We start from the raw sequence: 21,147 nt of genomic DNA on the forward strand, positions 1-21,147 counted from the left end.
AATGTTAAGAAAGCATTGTAAGTGTCTTTCGTCCAACTGATTGATCCATAACACCCATGTTTTTGAGTATTTCAAGCATTTTCCAAAATGCATTCCATGGAACATAGGTCCTATTAGAGTCTTCTTTGGGGGCAAAAATGAGAGAGGGAGGCTCTGTGGTTAAATAAGTTGAGAAACAATGCAAATTGCAGCAAAGTCAGATCAAGTTTGTATATAACTTTGGCAAATTCAAGCCGTGAGCATAAAATGGTATTCTGAATCTCCCCTTTCCTTGTTGGTCTCACTTCCTTCAAGTATCTCACCAAGCTGGGAGTGATTCTGTTATTTAAAGATGTGCACCTTTTATACAAGTGGCCCATAAATTAAGCCAACTCTTCCATGCAGTGCTCAAAAAAATTCCATCTGTTACAACTTGGAGAAGAACTGGCTATATTGATGATGACGTGGGATAATGGGCTCTACCATGGCGCTTTCCTTAAGGGACTCTCAGTGTTGATTTTCACCAGACACTGTTTTCAGTTTGAGCTGACTTTAGATACTACTTCCCGGTAAGATGCAATTTTACTAGATATCCTCCCTTGAAGTTTGAAAGTATATCTTTTCAAGCCCCTGAAAAATCCTATAATAAAGAAACTCAATTAACATAGTTTAAACCAGGAGTTGGCAAACTGTCTCTGTGAAGTGCCAGATAGTAAATACTTTTGGCCTTGTGTCTCTGTCACAACTGTTCAGCTGTGCAGTTGCAGCTCCATAGCAACCAAAGACAATCCATAAATGAATGGATGTGGCTGTGTGCCAATAAAACTTTATTTACACAACCAGGCAGCAGGCTAGATATGACTCGCAGGCAGTAGTTGTCTGACCCCTGGTTTAGACCAAAGTTTATTTAATTATGGTCCTTCCTTCATTTTTTTTAAACTAAAACCTATAGTAGACCTTTGGTTTATTTATTTTTTTTTAAACCTAATCTATGGGATGGCTTTTTTTTTTTTTATTGGCACCTGGGCTAACAACTGTTGCCAATCTTTTTTTTTTTTCTCTGCTTTATCTCCCCGACCCACCCCCCCCCCCCGCCGCCCCCCCAGTACACAGTTATATATCTTAGTTGCAGGTCCTTCTAGTTGTGGGATGTGGGACGTCACCTCAACGTGGCCTGACAAGCGGTGCCATGTCCGCGCCCAGGATCCGAACCCTGGGTTGCTGCAGCGGAGCGCGCGAACTTAACCACTCAGCCACAGAGCCAGCCCTGACCTTTGGATTCTTGAAATCAAAAATTAAAGGGCTCCAACTCTTCATGAGTGACACTGAAGGTTGATGGCATGTAGCAGGTTGTCACTTTTCTAGTACCCAGATTTTCATTACTGTGGCACCAGAACTAGTGATAGAGTGGGTGTTATGGACTGCACTGTGTCCTCCTAAAATTCTTACGTTGATGCTCTAACCCCTAACAGCTCAGAATGTGACTCTTTTAAGATAGGGCTTTTGAAGAGGTGATTAAGTTAAAATGGGGCTGTTAGGGTGGGTCCTAATCCAATCTGACTACTGTCCTTATAAGAAGAGGAAATTTGGACACAGAGACACCGGAAATGTGCACACACCGAGAAAGGACCATGTGAAGAGGCAGCAAGAGGGTGGCTATCTGCAAGCCAAGGAGGGGGGCCTCAGGAGAAACCGACCCTTGGTGGCACCTTATAAGGCCACAAGCCCAGCTGGGCTAGGGTGGCGGGGTATCTTGCCGAGAGCCCGAAGAAATGACCCGGAGACTGCGAACGAGACATATAGGTTTACCGGGACTGACTTACAGGGAGCATATCCAGTGGTGGCCGGCTGGACGGAAGTGTGCACCCGCAGCTGCCCCCTAAGAGAAGCTTGCTTAACTAGGCAGAGGAACAAAGGCTGCATGCTTGCCAAGGGGGATTATCCCTGTATGACCTACATTCCAAGGACCAGAGCCTCCCCGACTCCCTCCCCGAGACCCTGAGGGTCTTGGTGTCAATTATCCCAAGAGAAAGCAGCTGGGTTGGCCAAGCCCAGGACTGCTATCATCATGACTGTTGGCATGTAGCCCGGAGAAGAAGCTTTAAGGACACATAGCCGTTAAAGGGGCACGCTGGCTAATGCCCCTCCACACCTTGATCTTGGATTTCCAGCCTCCAGAACTGTGAGATAATAAATGTCTGTTGTTGAAGTCTCCCATTGTGTGGTATTTTGTTACGCATCCCAAGCGGTGATCCCAATTCAGTGGGTGATCATATCTCATTTACTCTAACTCATTGAGACCTTGACCTTCTTTGTTTATCCTCAGGTACCTAATATCACAAGTATCTTTACTTGAATTTTATGGGTGAAGTTCTATAATGTGCTCTAATTACATTTGCATATTTGGTATGTCCAGAGATTTTAAGACATATCCCACCTGCAGGTTGAGTCACTATAGAATATATTCCCATACTGCTCTTACCTCTTAGCTCTTCCTCTCTTTTGTCTCTTGACAAATACTGTCCACTCTGTTTCTATTCCTGAGCACTGGGCTTTTCAAACAGATGCATGTTTCCTTGGTTTATAGCGATGCTTACTGTAAGCAGGAAGTCAGTGTGCTTGGGGCTGTGGGATCAGAGAACTTACCAGATGTGTATAACTCAGACAACGTATCATATTTCCCTGACCCCGTTTCCTCATCTTTATGGTATACTACTATCTGTATTATAATTATATCTATAGTATGTCCTAGAAGCAGTAGTGGCAATGTGAGTGATGTGCCTGACACGCTGTGGCTTGGAGTGGGTGCTCAATAAATGGTAGCTTTTCTAGACAATCAGGAAGTATCTGTTTATTTCTCTTTTCTGCCCTTGTGATCTGAACTGACAGCTGTTAACACAGCTAAAGAAGTAAGAGACTTAACTAGCTCCTTACACAGGATGCTAGACGCTGCTTATTATATCCTTATTTCCAAGGCTTCACCTCTCAAGGAACTTTTGTTGCCTGGTGGACACGTGACAGTTATAGGGAGATGGTTCGATAAGCAGAAAATGTGCTGAGTCGTTGCAGTCCCAGGTCTCCCTCTTTGTAAGTCACTTTCTGTCTCTCTGAGCCTCATTTATCTTATCTGTAAAGTGGGGGCTTGAACTATAACAAACCTCTAGTGTATTCTTTCTAAGCCCAATGTTTTACCTAAAAGTCATGGGCACCAAGGGGATGACTGGGTGTGAGAGGTCCCCATCCTGATTTAGAACTCCCCAAACCATAACCCCATCCTCAGGACTACACTCTAGCAACATTTGATTTCACTATTTAAATTTAATTTTATCATTTTAATGTTTAATTTCAAACACCTAACATAAAATTAGCCTCTTATTAGCTTTAAGAGTTCAAAGATAAGTGAACTATTTTGTTCCTAAAACCCTCTGTTTTCATTCTAAAAGGCTACTGAAAAATATTGCCTACAAGAAGCTCCCCACCTACACATGCTCTCATTGTAGTTGAGCTCTTTGACTATCTAGTTCCTGTTAGAAAAGATGAATTTGTCATATGGCATCAGTTAGGAGAGTGGGAGCAACAGTGCGTGTGAACAAATCCTACTGAGTTCTTTCTGCTTCCTGCCGCCATCTTCCACCTCACGCCTGCGCCCACATCAGGGAAGCGTCGAGGGCCAGATGGGATGGGAGGTGCAGTGGGGATGGCGCCACAGTAGTTTCATTTAACCTCATGGCAGAACAATGAATACCACATCTGCTGCTTCCACCCTCTTCTTCTTGTCCAGTTTTTGTACACTTGTGTGTGTGAAACAGTTTGGGCCCACAGTTGACAAGGGGAAATGTGTTTCTGACTTAAGGAGAGCTTCTGGGGAAAAGCTGTTTCCTTTTCTTTTATGGGGAGAATGACAAATACATATAAATGACTATCTTATGGTGCAATATACACACTAAATTTCATCAGTATTCATGACATGCATTTCATTCTCTCCACAACTGACATCTGTTAAAAATGAGATTTGGGAGTGCCATCCTGGTTTCGGTAGTTCTGAAACATGGATTCTAAGGTGATGTTTTATTGATTTCTCCCACTTTGACAGCCCTGATTTTACAATTGACCGTGGATAACTTTTAGCGCTTCAGAATCTCCTCCTACAGAGACAGTAGAAGTCTAACACCATTTATTCCATGAAAGGCATTATGTAAGAAGCCAGATCAGTATGAAATCTTTAGTTATTAAAGAGAATAGCCTCAATTTCATTTGTATTTTGAGAGAGCACTATTCTAAATCTTATCTAATTAGGTGAATTTCTTAAACTGTGATTAAACTATAGCCATCCAGGGGAAATTTAGAAATAAATTAGAAGTGTCACTGACTTGAGATTTCTAGTTCTTTCCTATGTATCTACAGAAATTAAGGAGCTTCTCTTTTCCGTGTTACAGGCTTTGATGAAAAATCGAGAAGAAAGAATGTGTGAAAGAAAAAGATGACGGCTGTGCATGGCAAACAAAATCCAAAGATTAACGCAGTGAGAACAAAAGGAAGGCGGTATAATACTTACTAGTTAAAGGTAAGTGGACGTCTCTGGAAACGCTGACCTCTGCTATGTTAGAGCAGGAAAGTGACTTCATGCGTGTTCGTGTGTGAGTTCACATAGACTTGTCAAGTGGGGATAGGAGATGAGATGATGTATGATACGATCTACCAGCAAAATATTTATGTTGCTGACAATGAAGTAGAAAACTAGTACATACAATTAGTCCCCCACTCTCAAATAAAAGGTAAATGCCCAAAAGTTGAATAATAGATTTGATAAAGGGGTTCTCTTCCCAGAGAGCAGAACCAACAAAAAACAAAATAAAAAATGTACTAACTGTACTGTGTGGTACACACATTTCCTACAATATATTTCCAATACTTTATACACACATTTGTAAAATTATTTTCTTTTTATTTGCAGTTAAACACTTGACCAGCTTAAGTCCAGTGAACAACTGAGCAAGCTAACTGTTGATTATCTTTATACATGCAGTGATTTTCATCCTTAGCTTAGTAGTAGTAAAGGTGTGCTTTGTATCTTTAGTATCAATACTTTGGAATTTTTTTCCATTTTCCACTGCTTTTTAGAATATAATAAGGGGGAAGGGGGCGGCCCCGTGGCCGAGTCGTTAAGTTTGCACGCTCCGCTTTGGTGGCCCAGGGTTTCACCTGTTCCGATCCTGGGCGCGGACCTGGCACGGCTCCTCAGGCCATGCTGAGGCGGCGTCCCACATGTCACAACTAGCAGGACTTACAACTAGAATATACAACTATGTACAGGGGGCTTTGGGGAAAAGAAGAAAAAAAAAGACAGAAGATTAGAAGATTAGCAACAGATGTTAGCTCAGGTGCTGATCCTTAAAAAAAAAAAAAGAATATAATAAGGGGGGAAATGATATATTTCAATGGTTGCCCAAGCATTGCCATAATGATGGTAATGTGCCAGGCATGTGGGCAGCACTATCATATGATATCTCAAGATGTTTTGTTAAGTGATCTCAGAAGTTCACATTTGACAGGCGAAGGTGGTTTGAAGGGTATTGATGTGCAGTGTGCAAAAGTGTGAATTGTGCACAAGTAGAATGTGCAACAGGTTACACAGCATTTACACAGTCTTCTCAGAAGGCTTCCTCGAGTGAAAGAAATGATGATAGAATTGCAACTTCCGCATGCCACCCCCTGCTGGAGGGGACCGTATGTAGCAGTCAAGGCCATGGACTGGAGATTCTTGCTCTTCCAACTACCACTTATATGCCTGTGGTCAAAATGGTTAATGTTCCTTTGCCTCAGTTTCCTTGAGTAGGTGAGGATGAATAGGTGAGATTAGCTAATATATACAAAGCACTTGGAAGAATGCCAAGCACATAAAGCGTGCTCAGTAATTATTAGCTGGTTTTATCGTTGAGTGAAGTCAAGTATATTTCAGGGATGGAAACTTCAGTTGTTTATTTTTTGGGGGAGTAGAAATATGGAAGAACTCCAAAAATACTGGGGAAGTGGACGGTAATATTTCTAACCCTGGGCTTATCTGCGCTGTCCAAGTGGCTGGCACAGGAACCCATGGGCACCAGGCAGAGGTAAAAGAAAGTTCCAGGGGACTCAGTGCATTTCTCAGACTCTTACCAATTTAGGGACTTAGAGAAGTATTGAGAATATAGACTTAAATGATGCAGGATCTTAAATTACAAATCAGATCAGCTCACACTCTTTGCTATAATCTGTAAGGTTTGGTGTGACCTGGTCCTAGCCGTTTTGTCCAGCCTCACGCCTTCAGCTCTCCATGCTCACTCTGACCTCCTTGCAGACCCTCTCCATCACACCAGCTCTTTTCCACTTGGAACCTTCGTACCCTCTACCCGTGCAGCCTGGGCGTTCTCCCTCCCTTGCGCCTGACTCCTTTGCCTTTTCCTTCCAATCTCAGACTGGAGTTTCTCTGGCTTCTGTATTAAAGAGCAGCCCCCTTTGTGACATCTTCCAAAAATATCTCCCTTACTGACATTCTCATCAACAGTAACTGAGAGCCTTTTTGTCCATATCCTTGCAACAAAGAGTGTTCAAAATTTTTCGTCCCTGCTGGTCTGACCAGTGATGAGTTTGGTTATTTAAAGTAGGTATAAGAGAGGAGGCATAGATATGCAATGAGGGCGGAAGTTAATCATTCATTAGCTCATCTTCAGAGCCTGTTTCCTCTCTAGCACTCGTTACTATTGGGAATTCTTTTCTTGATTTGTCTCTTCAGTTATTTTTCACCTACCTTCCTTACGGGTATGTTAGTGCCATGAGGCCTGGGACAATCTTTGTCTTTTCCCACTAATATTCTGGGATCCTGGTCCAGCAACTGCCGTATAGGAGGCGCTTGATCACCATTTTGGGAGTGAAAGAATGAATGAGAAACACAGGTTCCTTGTCCTCTGGAGCTGAGGTCTTGTAGTTGAGATAGACGATTGCTTTACAGCGCTGGAGGTTCCAAAATAGAGAGGAGTGGATCAATGGGTCTCACAAAAAATTTACTCATGTAGACAGGAGCGATATTCAAAATACTAACAAATAAGGATCCACTTGCATGGACCTCGGCCATAGTGCTGGGCAGTGTTTACTCTTCAGTTACTGGATTGTGGGGAGGTGGCGTGGGGTTCGAGGGTAGTAGGGTCAGGGCAGTGATTAACTGCCAACCACTATGGAGGAACTTCAGTATTTTAACATGAAGCGCACCTGCTGGAGTGCATTCCTACTGATTATCAGCCCTGATTACAGTAACAAGCGGAAGCCCTCTGGTCCTGCTTGTACTGGGATCTTGTTCTTTGCCTTGAATCCATATGAAGAGTCGTCCAGATAAGGCTGGAGGACTCTGGCAGCCTCACATTCTACCCCTGAGCACTCTCTGTCCTCATTGCATACGTGCACATCCCCCCCATACCTGCCCTAAATAACCAAGGTCATCACCTGTCAGACTAGTCAGGACGAAAGAAAGTCTAAAGACTCCTTGTAGGAAGCTTATGGACGAAAAGGCTCTCATAGACGCTGTTGATGAGAATGCCAATAGAGGCAATACTTTTGGAAGCTAACTTGGCAGTATTTATTAAAGTGTTAAATGCACATTCCTGTTGACCAGGCAATAGAACTTCTAGGAGTTTATCTTCCAGACAAAATGGTACAAATACAAAAGCATGTATTCAGAAATATGTTCACTCTAGCACTGTTTTAATAGCAAAAATGTGGCTGCAGTTTATATATCTACTAATAGAAGAGTAGTAAATAAATGATGGTACTTCCATCTAGTAGAATACCATGTGGCCTGTAAAAAGCGTTAGGATAGACCTCTAAAATATATTAAGGGAAAGGGAAAAAGCTGATGAAATTTTGTATGTTATGATCACATTTGTTAAAAGCAAATGACCAAAACCCAAGTGTCCATCAACAGATGAATGGATAAGCAAAATTTGGTGTACAGTGGAATATTACTCAGTCATAACAAAGAATGAAGTTCTGATACCTGCTACAACATGGATGAACCTTGAAAATATTATGCTAATGACACAAATATTGTATGAAATATTTGACGCAAAAATATTGTATATCTCGAATATGTATGAATTATCTAGATATATCATACATCTAGAAATTTCTAGAATACCTTTATATGAAATATCTAAAGTAGGCAAATGTAGAGAGACAGAAAGTAGATTGGAGAGTACCAGGAACTGGAATGAGGGAGGAACGGGAGTTACTGATTAATGGGTACTGTTTGGAGTGATGAAAAAGTTTTGCAAATAGATAGTGGTGATGGCTGTACAATGTTGTGAATGTAATTAATGCCACTGAATTGTACACTTAGAAATGGTTAAAATTATGGGGCCGGCCCAGGGGTGTAGTGGTTAAGTTTGCGCACTTCACTTCAGCAGCCAGGGGTTCGCAGGTTCGCATCCCGGGTGCAGACGTAGCACCATTCATCAAGCCACGCTGTGGCAGCGTCCCACATAAAATAGAGGAAGATGGGCACAGATGTTAGCTCAGGGCTGATCTTCCCCACCAAAAATAAAGGTTAAAATTGAATATTTTATGTCATATATATTTTACCACAATTTTTCAAAACAAAACTTTAAAGAAAAAGCAAATGAACAGACAAAAAATAAAAGCAGGAAAACCCGTGCATGTGTGCCCACGCAGACCAGATAGTCTGGAAAGATACCTTCAAAGTGTCAACAGTGATATGTCTGACAGATGAAATTAGGGCAAGAGCAGGAGAGAAGTATATTTGTCATGTATACTTGTGTAGTTTTTGCATTCTTCACAGTGAGCGTATATTTCGTAATTTTTTAAATTGAAGGTTTTTTTTAAGTCATCCTGATCTGGTGTAAAACTTTGGAGTTGGTACAATTTTCTAGCTTGTGCAACTAAAAGAATCTGGAAAGATCTGTTTGCACTTGAACTTGCTCATGTCTAACATCCCCGTGCAATGTTTAACCTGAAGTGAGAATTTAATTATAGTTTAAAACATAAAACAGTTTTTCTTTTTTTAGATTAAATTACATCTTGTGCAAAAACAGTCTTGCACTATAGAAAGAGTTTGGTCTCATCTCTCCTCAGTGAAGACTGACTCCTCTTTCTAGTAATTTACTGCAAAGCAAGATGCTTCTATTTGTAGTCTTACATCCCTTTCTTTGGTATAAAGTAGTTAAGGCATGTTACTTATTAAAAAATGAGCCACAATATCAGAAAACCTAGAAACCTTTATGCATAATCAGAGATTTTTTTAAAACCCTGATAAAGTTGCAGGGAAAAAAACCCCATTTTAATGGGTTACCCATTTTATAAAAAGTTTAAACCTTATAATGTGGCCATAAGTTTGTGTAAGTAAAGAGAAAGTAAGGAAGGATATGCAACACCAGGCCATCCATATTGGTAACCTCAAGGAGGTTATCTGATAGATGGCATCAGATGAAAGGAGATTGTTTCCATTTTTTATGTAACTGTGTATTGTTGAATTGCTGTGTTATTGAATTGTTACAATTAAGGACTTTTGTTAACAGCTTTATTGAGGTATAGCTGGTCTACAATAAACTGCACATATTTAAAGTGTACAATTTGATAAGTTTTGAAATGTGTATACACCCAAGAAACCATCACCAAAATCATGATAATGAAAACATCCATCACCGGGGCCGGCCCAGTGGCGTAGTGTTTGGGTTTGCATGCTCCGCTTCAGTGGCCCAGGTTTTGCAGGTTCGGATCCCAGGCGCAGACCTATGCACCGCTCATCAAGCCATGCTGTGGTGCCATCCCATATACAGAGTAGAAGAGGACTGGAACTGACGTTAGCTCAGGACCATCTTCCTCAAGCAAAAAGAGGAACATTGGCAACAGATGTTAACTCAGGGCCAATCTTCCTCACAAAAAAGAGCAAAAACAAAACCAAAAAATATCCATCATTCCCAAAAGTTTCCCTGGGCCCCTTTGTGATGCCTCCCTCCTACCCAGCCCAGCCCTTTTCCTGCCCCAGGCAACCCCTGATCTTGCTTCTGTCACTATACATCAATTTGCATTTTCTGCAATTTTATATAAATGGAATCATACAGTACATACTCTTTTTGTCTGGCATCTTTCACTCAGGGTTTATATGAATAAACCGTGTTTGTTTCTGTACTCACCTGTGATGGACATTTGCATTGTTTCCAGTTTTTCATGTTATGAATAGTGCTACTGTGAAGATTCATGTACGAGTCTTCATAGAGACATATGCTTTCATTGCTGTTGGGCTAATACCTAGGAGTGGAATGGCTGGATCATATGGTAGGTGTATGTTTAACTTTTTAAGAAATTGCCAAACAGTTTTCCAAAGTGGTTGTATCGTTTTACATTCCCCCAGCACTGCATGGATTTCCAGTTCCTCCACATCCTTGTCAATATGATCAGTCTTTCATTTTATCCATTCTAATAGGTATGTAGTAGTAACTCATTGTGCTTTATCTTGCATTTCTCTGATAACAAATAATGTTGAATATCTTTTCATGTTCCCATTTGCCGTCTGTATATCTTCTCTGTGAATTGTCTGACCCAATTTTTTGTGCGTTTTTCATGGGTTGTTTGTCTTCTTGTTGAGTTTTGAGAGTTCTTTATATATTCTGGATACAAGTCCTTTATCAGATGTAAGCTTTGCAAATATTTTCCCCCAGCTGCTAGCTTGTTTTCTCTTTTTCTCAACAATGTCTTTCAAAGAGCGGAAGTTTTTAATGTGTTTAACTTGTTTTAATTTGATCTATTACAAAGTGAGGGATATTTTAAAATATTTGTCAGCCACCCTAGGAATTCTTACGTTTAGATATCCACCCCACATGATACCAAGCATATTAAAATGTACATACATAGGGGCTGGCACCTTGGCTGAGTGGTTAAGTTGGCGCGCTCCAGGCTTTTGCGGGTTCGGATCCTGGGGATGGACATGGCACCGCTCATCAGGCCATGCTGAGGCAGCATCCCACGTAGCACAATTAGAAGGACCTACAGCTAGAATATACAACTATGTACTGGGAGGCTTTGGGGAGAAGAAGAAGAAGAATAAAAAAAAAGAAGATTGGCAACGGATGTTAGCTCAGGTGCCAATCTTTAAAATGTACATATATTCCACATTAAAAATAATTTCTTACACTATACATTTTTTAAAGACCCTATAATTTTGTTGTTCAAATTGTTTGTTATAAGGAACTTATTTCATTTATTATTGACTATAATTTTTCAGGACTCATCATGCATTCTTGGTGATTCATGCCGAGTAAAAACTCTTACCTAAAAATCATTTTAAAACATAATGCGATTTAACGAATACTACACTTATCAAATAATGAAGTTGACAATATGTTAACTTTTGTAAACATTAAGTTAAATATTTATTACTTTAGATTGGGCAGTGTTCTTTTCGTATTTAGAAGCCAGCAAGTTGGTTGCTTGTTTTTTAGCTCTAAATAATTTTTTGAGTCTGCTGAGAAACATGTAGCTTCTAGACTTTGGATACAACAGTTGGTTAAAATACATTTAAGGTAAAATATACTAATTAATAAACTAAAAAGGAAACACAATAGTTTAAAGATCTTTCCGGGCATTTAATAGACAGTCATTAGGTGTAAGTAACAGGATTTGGAACAGATACTGGGAGACTGGCCGGCGTTTAGAACACTAAGTGTTGAGGAATTTAATATGTTTCTGCTGGTGCCTAAATTTCCTGCTGAAGTTTGATTGAAACAAACAAACTTTCCTTAGGCTCTGAGGTCTCACAACATTATGGCAAAAATTTTTTAATTTTTCTTATTTTTAAAATTGTTTTTTTGTTTCAAAATTAATGCCTAACTTTGGAAAATATTCAAACTAAGAGTATTTTGTGATGTTGAAAATTTAAAGCTGTCATTACCCACTCCTGTAAGTTAACTGTTAAACATTTCTTTGGTTAAAATAAATAGAAAGACAACAGACATAAGTCCTTTTTTCCTTTAAAAGGAAGGAATAACTGTAAAGGCATCAAAGATGCATGAATACAGGAAAATCTAAATGTCAAATGAGTGCTAGAGATTAAAGTGTGTGCTCCTCCTATGGAAGTCTGCTTGAAAACCACTGTGAAATGTTAAGTGCTCAACATCACTAATCATTAGGAAAATGCAAATCAAAACCACAATGAGATACCACTTCACATCCATTAGGATGGCTATTTATATATAAAAAAGTGTTGATGAGGCTGTGGAGAAATTGTAATTCTTGTATACGGTTGGTGGGAATGTAAAATGGTGCAGACGCTGTGGAAAACAGTATGGCGATTCCTTAAAAAAATTAAATAGAATCACCATACGATTCACCAGTTCCGCTTCTGGTTATATACCCAGAAGAATTGAAAGCAGAGACCTCAACAGATATTTGTGTCCCAATGTTCTTAGCAGCACTCTTCCCAACAGCCCAAGCATCCAATGGCAGATGAGTGGATAAACAAAATGTTGTATATGCATACACTGGAATATTATTTACCTTTGAAAAGGAATGAAATATTGATGAACCTTGAAGACACTATGCTAAGTGAAATAAGCCAGACAGAAAAGGACAAATATGGTGTCATTCTACTTATATGAGGTACCCAGAATAGTCAAATTCAGAGACAGAAAGTACACTGGAGGTTGCTAGGGGCTGAGAGGAGGGAGAAATGGGGAGATTCTGTGTAATGGATACAGAGCGTCAGTTTGGGAAGATGAAAATGTTTGGGAGATGAACGGTGGTGATGGCTGCACAACAATGTGAATGTACTTAATGCCGCTTTAAAAGGTTAAAATGGCGAATTTTATGTTATGTATATTTTACCACAGTTTTTTTTATTAAGGTTATGATAGTTAACAACCTTGTGAAATTACAGTTGTACAGCATTATTAGTCATGTTGTAGGTACTCCACTTCACCCCTAGTGCCCTCCCCCCACCCCCCTTTCCCCTGGCAACCACCGATCAGTTCTCTTTGTCCATATGTTAACTACCACCTATGAGTGGAGTCATACAGAGTTTTAAAAAAATATTAAAAAGAGGAAAAAATCTCAAGTGTTTCCAAATAAAAAAAGTTAATAGTTTAAAATATCACCCTAATACATTTTAGTGATAGCCAAAATTTCTTAATGCCATCATGGCCTAAACCAAAAGTACAATATTTTTAAAAGGAAAAAAAAATTCTATTATTTTTCTTTTCAATGATGCCTCATACTTCTGACTTCAGTAGTGCAAATTCAGAAACAGCAAATTACTAGCCAACGGCCAGGCAGTCTTTTAAGGCTTTACATGTATTAACCCACTTAATCCTCAACAGAACTAGGAAATACTGTTACTTTCATTTCACAGATGAGGACATTGAGAACAGAGAGGTTATGTCTCGTTCCCAAGGTTACACAGCTGCTGAGAGGCAGAGCTGGTGGTCAAACACTGGAAATATGGCTCCCGAGCCCACAGCACTCTGAGCCACTAAGTTTTTGTACTTCCTGACTCTGAAGAGCATTAGTATTAAGAGAGCTGTCTATAACCTGTGATCATTTCTAGGATTTCTACTGGACAGTTATAACTGGAAAGCTTGACTGTATTGATATCCTGTTAGCTTCTCTCAGTAGCAGCCTGTGACCTGAACCATATAAATAATTTGTCTCCAGCTGGAAATTACTCTTTAACATTTACCCAGCTTTTTACGAATGCCAGTCGTAAAGGAGACACAAGGGAATGCTCCGCATAAAAATGTAGATTTTCTAGATCTTCTCACAGAAAAGGTCTCGAAAGGAAATCTCCATATTGGAAAGAGAAAATATGACCTCATGGTCTTTCCTTCCCCCAAAATTCATGTCTCCTAAAATGGTAGATTAATTAAAAAAAGAAAAAGATTTATGTCTATGGTCAAATAAATTTAGGAAACGCTGAATTAAAAGAAGTTAGTTTCTTTACTGCAGGATGTCTTATGGACTTAACGTACTAATAATAAATACTGTGAATTGCCAAGAAAGGGATATAATATGTATATTAAATAATATATAAGTATATGTTTTATACCATAAAGTTGTTTTCCAGAGTTATTTTACCACAGAGTACTTCTCCTGTGGAAATTCATGAGGGGTTGTGCTCCCTGGAACACTTTTGGGAATCTCGTACTACGGATTTTCCAGATGTACCACCAGGGGGCAGTGTCGTGCCTCCTTTATAGTCTGACTTAAACATTGACCCAAACTTTCTTTATTTCCCCTCAGCACGCCTGAGACAGGCTGACATTTTCAAGCAGACTTGGCTAGAAACTTTCAAGGGATGATGGAAAGAAATAAGAAAAATAAGAAGCCCTGTAAAGAGTCACAATTCCAAAATCTGTGAGGCCGAGCAGAAGGAATAGCAAATCTGCCAAGCTCTCGGACCAGCACAGAAGGCAACTTCTCAGCCATATTGCTTGGCTTTTTTGCCTCTCCTGTTTTCTGTCATCTCGGCCCCCAGAGCATCTGTGGGCTTATCTTATCACAACTGAGGATGAATCTCACAGACCCTTCTGTTTTCACGGCTCAGATTCTGTTCTGTCTAAATTTCCCAGGTCTGCACTGTGATCTTGTCTCTCAGTCCTGGTTGGCAACTCTGAGGTACCTCTGTGGTGATGAGCAGACAGGGCGGTCCTGTGAATGTTCTAGTCCTGATTAAATATGCAATAAATGTGCCGCCCTCACTTCCTGTGCCAGGGCAGACATTATTAATCAACACAGCATGCTTTCTTTGTAGAACTCAGAACCCATCTCATAATCCTTCCTGACACTGGGCTCCGGGCAGGCATTACCAATAGATGGCTATTAATGTGAGTGGGGAAATTCTCTCATGCACGCCTAGGGTATAAATTCCACCCGTCTCTAGAACCTTCTGTGGTGACTTTCACAGATGATTTTAATCTCCCTCATCCTCTACCCAAAACACACACAGACCAGATACACACACACACACAGGCTTTAAACAGTCTTCATTTAGATCCACAATAATGAAAGTCCCCGTTATAGCCATGTCATCTTCTTATCCATCCCTTCTGATAGCACACTGTACAGGGGCTGCGCCTAATTGGAAGAGGGGGCTGTTACATCCCAGCATGTGCTGGAGGCTCCAAACTTGGCCCATTCCGTTCTTTAACTTCTGATGGTTATTGGTATCATGTGGCACATGCCCCATTTTAATTAGCGTGTCCTTCGCGTTGCTTTTGTATGAGCTGATCAGGAAGTAGCCTGTGCTCTTTGCCAAACTTTAGCAAAAGCTGTATCAGGGATAAGAAACCCTAACCAACTATGGTAGGCTTAGAAACTAATTATCATCTGATGGGTGTTTTTTTTTTAATGCTGAAGGTTTATTTTAATAAACTTAATATTTTTATTGAATGCATTATATTTAATTTATATTAATATGTAAACTTCATTAATAATTTAATAAAGGAGGCAGTGGAGTGTAGTCATTAAGTGTGGCCACTGGAATTAGATGAGGTTCAGCTCTTTGCTCTGCCACTAACTTGCTTTGCAGCCTTTGGTGAGTTACTACTCAGCCCCTCCAAGCCTTCTGAAAAATAAAGATAATACTAATACTTATCTCGTTTCATTTATAAAATAAACATTATTGTGCATCTATTTTGTACCAAGTATTAAACATCATTGGGAGGATTGAATGGAATCGGGCGTTCAATTCACCTAGCACTGGAATGATACTATTGTTATTCCTCTCTTAAAGTACTCTTACATTTCAGCTGAAGCCATCGTGAAAGGTGGGGACAAAAGAAGGCCATACGTGTTCTTGAATTCCAGATCCATCAGACGTGAGATTTAGGTGGTGGAGCAACAGAGGCAATATTTCATTTTAAATTGCGCATTGGAGGTGAACTTTCCCCAGTGGCCAGTGGGGGGTGCTGTGTGAACAGAATATCTGCTTCCAAAGCTGGCTTCAGGTGCCAGTGTCGCTCTTCCCCTCAGGGCAGTGTGACCGAAAATGATGAGCAGCAAGTTCAACTTTGCTGTTAATTCTCTAGCTTCTGTTTCCTGTTAAATTTAACTCCATCCATATTCTTATGGCAGCAGAATTGATTAACATTTATGAAATGTCATCGCCGAGCAATACGCTTCTGAAATGAAAAAGATGTGCTTGAGGACTTTACAACGTAAGGAGGAGGTGACACTGAGACGTTGGTGATTGTTAAGAAAGCATCATGGGGATACTATAAATGAGAAATTAGTGAAGAAAAGAATAACACTCTGAAAAACTGTGAAAGACAAGGAAATCTTTTAAGCTCTGGCACATCTCCCACCTTCCTGTTGGCTTAAGTCACAGTGGAAGGGAGGGGGATGGGGCAAAAGGTAGTAAAGACAGAAGCCAGGGGCAGGGAGACACCAAGGCTGCTATGCTCCAAAGTCCTGAGTACGAAAAGGTAAAGTTAAAATGAACAGCATCTGTGACTTTTTATATTGCTTCTATTAAATTTGATTTAAAATCTTACATTCATTCTTTCAGCCCTTTGACTTGAAATTAGCTTCAGAAAATATCCCAGTCCACCTAAGCAAATTTCACATTCATGTTTTCAGTTTCAAAGCTTGCTTTTATTTCAACTATGAATTTTCATACTGGGATTTAAGGCAGTCAGCATACGTCTTACATCGATTCATTTGTCTTAGAAGAATAATTCAGCTTCTGACAATTTGATAAGAGAAAAATTGTATATAATTCATTTAATGTGTATTTTTGATTATCAGTGAAGTCAGGGCTTTTTCTTCTATTTATTATATAAGAATACATAATATATAATATATTAATATATTAAATATATTTTCTTACATTTGTATTTCTTATGAAAACTGCCTGTTCCTTTCTTTGTCTATTGATTTGTTTATTACATTAATAAATTAAGAAAGAAAGAATTGATTCAGAGGTGAGAGACCAAAGTACAAGTCATGTGTCTTAATAATATAGTCCCAATTGCAAAGTGACTCCAAATAATTGCAGAACGTGCATTTTCAGCTTCTGCTCAATCTTTGTAGTTGAGGTAGTGTCTCCACGGCTCACGCCCTCTTGGAGTCAGTCTGGAGCTCACAGATGGCTGGATCCTCTTTCTGAGGCGTGTCTGGTCTCTGTCGGCCCTGTGGCAGGTTGCAGAGGACTTGGGGAGCAGGCGTCTTTGCAGTCCATGTGGAGTCCCGTGGAGACAGCTGGTAAACAGTCCTCCTCGACAGAAGGCAGCAGCGGCATTTGGCTGCAAAGGCGCACAGCCCCACTGCCACCATCAGTTTAAGAGAAGGAGACGCATAATGCCTCCGTGAGCCCGGGCAGCAACTGAACCGTGTTCATTTCTGAATCTTGCACTCTGGGCAAACGCCCATTGGGATGAGTTGCAAAAGTGTTTCTTGTTTGTTTCTTTGTTGCCCAGGAAGGTGGACTAAGTTATGAGTGACTTGGTTTGCCAAAATATGGTTTCTCTTAGCGCCATGCTCTGGGAAAGGGGACCCCTTCAGTAGGTTGAATCTCTTTTCAGAGAAAAAGTGTTTTAAAATTAAATTTAAGTTGGGGTTGGCCCCGTGGCCGAGTGGTTAAGTTCGCACGCTCCGCTGCAGGGGGCCCAGTGTTTCGTTGGTTCGAATCCTGGGCGCAGACATGGCACTGCTCATCAGACCACGCTGAGGCAGCGTCCCACATGCCACAACTAGAAGAACCCACAACGAAGAATACACAACTATGTACCGGGGGGGCTTTGGGGAGAAAAAGGAAAAAATAAAATCTTTAAAAAAAAAATTAAATTTAAGTTAAAGTATATTTAAATGGAGTTATTAAAACATTTGTGATATAATACCAAAGGTGCTTATTTATTAATGCAATCAATAACACGATCTAGTGGACCATAATTTCAAAGTAGTCTGGAATGTGAACAGTATTTTGCAGTGTAGCCAAGCACTGTAATGAGATATGAGAACATCTGTGGTGTCTGCTGGAGACTGAGTGGCAGGTACTGCTACTATTTCCAGAGTTTGTTACCTATATTCATAACGGAAGGAATGCTAAATTTTAATTAGAAGCTAGTAATGACTATTTTTAAAGATGTAATTTTTACGATAGTCCAAGTTCTATCCTTGAAATCTATGTGAAAATCTCTTGGGGGTCATGGTTCCCTGACTAAAATTCCCTGGTCTCGGGGCTGGGGTGAGGGTAGGATGTGGAGGAATTTTTGAGGTGATAGAACTGTTCAGTGTTGATTGTGCTGGTGGTTACGTGGCTGAATACATTATTGCCGCTAATGGAGGCAGTCGCTGCGAAAATCCCTTTCATGTCAGAGCTGGATTTCTTCCACAATTATCCAGTGCTTTATTGAGAGTCAATGTAGCAATGGTGGTCAAGGGAAAGGACTCTGGAACAACTCCCCGAGTTTAAATCCTGGCTCTGCCAGTTATTTGCTGTGTGACCCAGGACAAGTTAAGTGACATCTCTGAGTCTCAGTTTCATCACATGAAAATGAAGATGATAATGACTGTGCCTACCTCATGAAATTATTTGAAGATTAAATGGGAGAATATATTTAAAGGGCTTAAAATAGTGCCTGGCATATAGAAAGCACTATAATGTCATCTAAGTTTTAGAAATGCTTGGGGAAGAGGCCAAGGCCGTATGAAGAGCTCAATGAATGCCAGTGATTGCGTCAGTAATCAGAAAGATGGTACTTGGTCAAGAGAAGTTAGTCATTAACAAAAAAAGTATGTGTGGGTGTCCCTAAGACGCATCAGCTTACTTGTTACTGTTCTTTTGAATGCATTTGAAACATCTTTTCATTCATCTTGGCTCTGCCTCAACTTCAGCTGTCAGATGGCTCAGCTCCCCAACATCCCCTTCCGTTTCCAAATAACTTCCCCTCCTGGACCACCTCGCATGATGTGTTTCCAGAGAACAAAGCCAGTGCATTTCATGCAACGTTTGCAAATGAAAATCGCACCCAAGGACATAATAAAGGTTCCAGGTCTCCTATAAAACCCCGGTTGACTTACACAATGAATGCTCGGCTGGGGTTATTAGTTATGATTGATACGTGGTACTGTTCAAATAGTCTACAAAACTGGTGAATATTTACAACGTGGCAAAATGTTCCCCAGGCAAGTTTCCAGCAGAGCCCTGCTGAGATTCGAAGCCTGAGGTGTTTCTCTAGTTAGAGCCCAGTTTGTGAGCTTGCAAATTACACACAAGCGAAGAATTTATTGAAAATCACTTTCTATGCCATATACCAGGCAGCAGCTCATTTGTGTGGAGAACCAGAAACCAGGGAATCATGGAAACCTAAAATCATAAAATAATCCAAAAACTTCATTTAAAATAGTTTCAGCCTTCCTCAGGTAAACTTGCTCAGGTAAACTTCAGGGGCAGTTCATAAGGAGGAGGAGAGGGAGCATACAGGATACAGAGACTTCTTTTTAATGTCAGTAAAAATATTGACAGTGAGGTACTTATGTTCTGTAAAGTCACCCCAAGCATGGAATTTGCTAATAGCCAGCTATCGCTCCTAAGGGAAATACAGGGTCAGCTTCCTGCGAATCTCTGGTCACAAAATTCTCATCAACTAATCATGCATAACCTTGTTTTATGTGTGTTTCTATTTGCAGACACTTTCCTATACATTGTGGCTCTGTTAGTGTTGAGCTCACGGTGTATAGCACTATAACTCACGCCTGAATGAAACTTACCTAACACACATATTTTCTTCATAAGGCACGTCCCAGCCTTCTTATGCCTAGGAACACTAACCAGCACTTCAGCACTATGCTCGGGGGCCATTTTAAACCGCAAAGTCGCCAACAAAAAGCACAAAATTTTTTTTTAAAAGTTGCTCTAGAAGGACCATGAGAAGGACACTCGTTTATGCTGTGAGAGCTGAAACAAGAAGGCTGAGCGTTGCCTTATTTGACCTTAGCTAGGGCCTTGCTCAAGAGGTCCCTCAGATTTTTCGCCCCTCTGCCCATGTCTGAGAATGCTGGCAAATGCACCACAAGTATTGCTTTTGGGGTTACAAGCAAATTTTAGCAAGTAGACAAGTTTGCATATATGGAATTCGTGAATAATGAAGATCGACTTTATAAATAAGATAGTCTCACGAAAAAGGGCCTGTGTGGTCTATTGCTCACTTCCTGAGCAGCATTAGCTGAGTATAGAGCTTCCATTGGGTAAATGCCCAGGGAGTCGTATACGCGTGCCAGGGCTCGCCCCTCCCTGGCTCGGAGCCCGACAGTCTCTCCATCAGAGAGCGGGCAGGACTTAGGGGTCAGCACACTCCTGCCTTTGGGCCAGAGCCTGCACACTGCCTGTTTAGGTACAGTCCCAAGCAAAGAAAGGATTTTTTACTTTTAAATGGCTAAGGGGAAAAAAATCAAAAGAAGACTATTTCAGGACACTTGAAAATTATATGAAATTTAAATGTCGGTGGTCATAGATAAAGTTCTATTGGAACACAGCCACGCCCATTCATTGTCAACAACTGCTTTCTCTCATGATGCAGAGATGGGTGGTCGCCAGAGAGAGTGTATAGCCCCAAAAATTGAAACTCTTTACTCTCTGGTCCTTTAGAGAAACATTTGATGACCCCTGATCTAAACACGGCTGGTTGTTACACTGGAGGATCTTGCACAGGCAATTAAAAGCTCTGTATGGCAGTGAAACTCCATGTAGCAGGGGAGGGGTAAATTCTAGGCAACATAAAATAGGGCTTCTCCCTTCCCCACTCCCACCTCCTCCTTTCAATACAAGTTTACATTTCAAATCCCTGTGAATTAAATAACTCAAGAATATACTTCGTGTGTTGAAGCAGATTAGAAAGTATCAGACTGTTTCCATGAACAAATCTGTCGCCACCAATTTAAATGCAGTTGGAGGGAATTCATCAGGGCGAAGAGAAAGTGATGACACCAACTCTTTTGTGTTGAGGTTATGCAGTGAAATTCCAGTAGCTTTGTTTCCTATCAATTAAGAAAGTGAAGTTCATTTCATTTTGTCTTTATTTGGAGTTTTAATAGCTGAAAGTTCTCTTAGAGATCATTTAGACCAAGGCTATACAGGAGAATTTTCTGCAAAGTTGGGCGTGTTCTGCATCTGTGTTATCCACTATGGTAGCC

At 40.5% G+C, this 21,147-nt stretch overlaps 1 protein-coding gene across 4 annotated transcripts in view; it reads left to right on the plus strand.

Moving 5' to 3' along the window:
- FRMD4B (FERM domain containing 4B) overlaps positions 1–21,147 on the plus strand; it is a 307,930-nt gene that overhangs the window by 89,422 nt on the left and 197,361 nt on the right. For all 4 annotated transcript variants that reach the window (XM_014836092.3, XM_070492244.1, XM_070492242.1 and 1 more), the window contains exon 2: positions 4,416–4,543. The gene's annotated coding sequence lies outside the window, so the exon portion shown is untranslated. The remainder of the gene's footprint in view (positions 1–4,415; positions 4,544–21,147) is intronic.

This window comes from Equus asinus, chromosome 21, assembly GCF_041296235.1.
Source record: "Equus asinus isolate D_3611 breed Donkey chromosome 21, EquAss-T2T_v2, whole genome shotgun sequence".
NCBI lineage: Eukaryota > Metazoa > Chordata > Mammalia > Perissodactyla > Equidae > Equus > Equus asinus.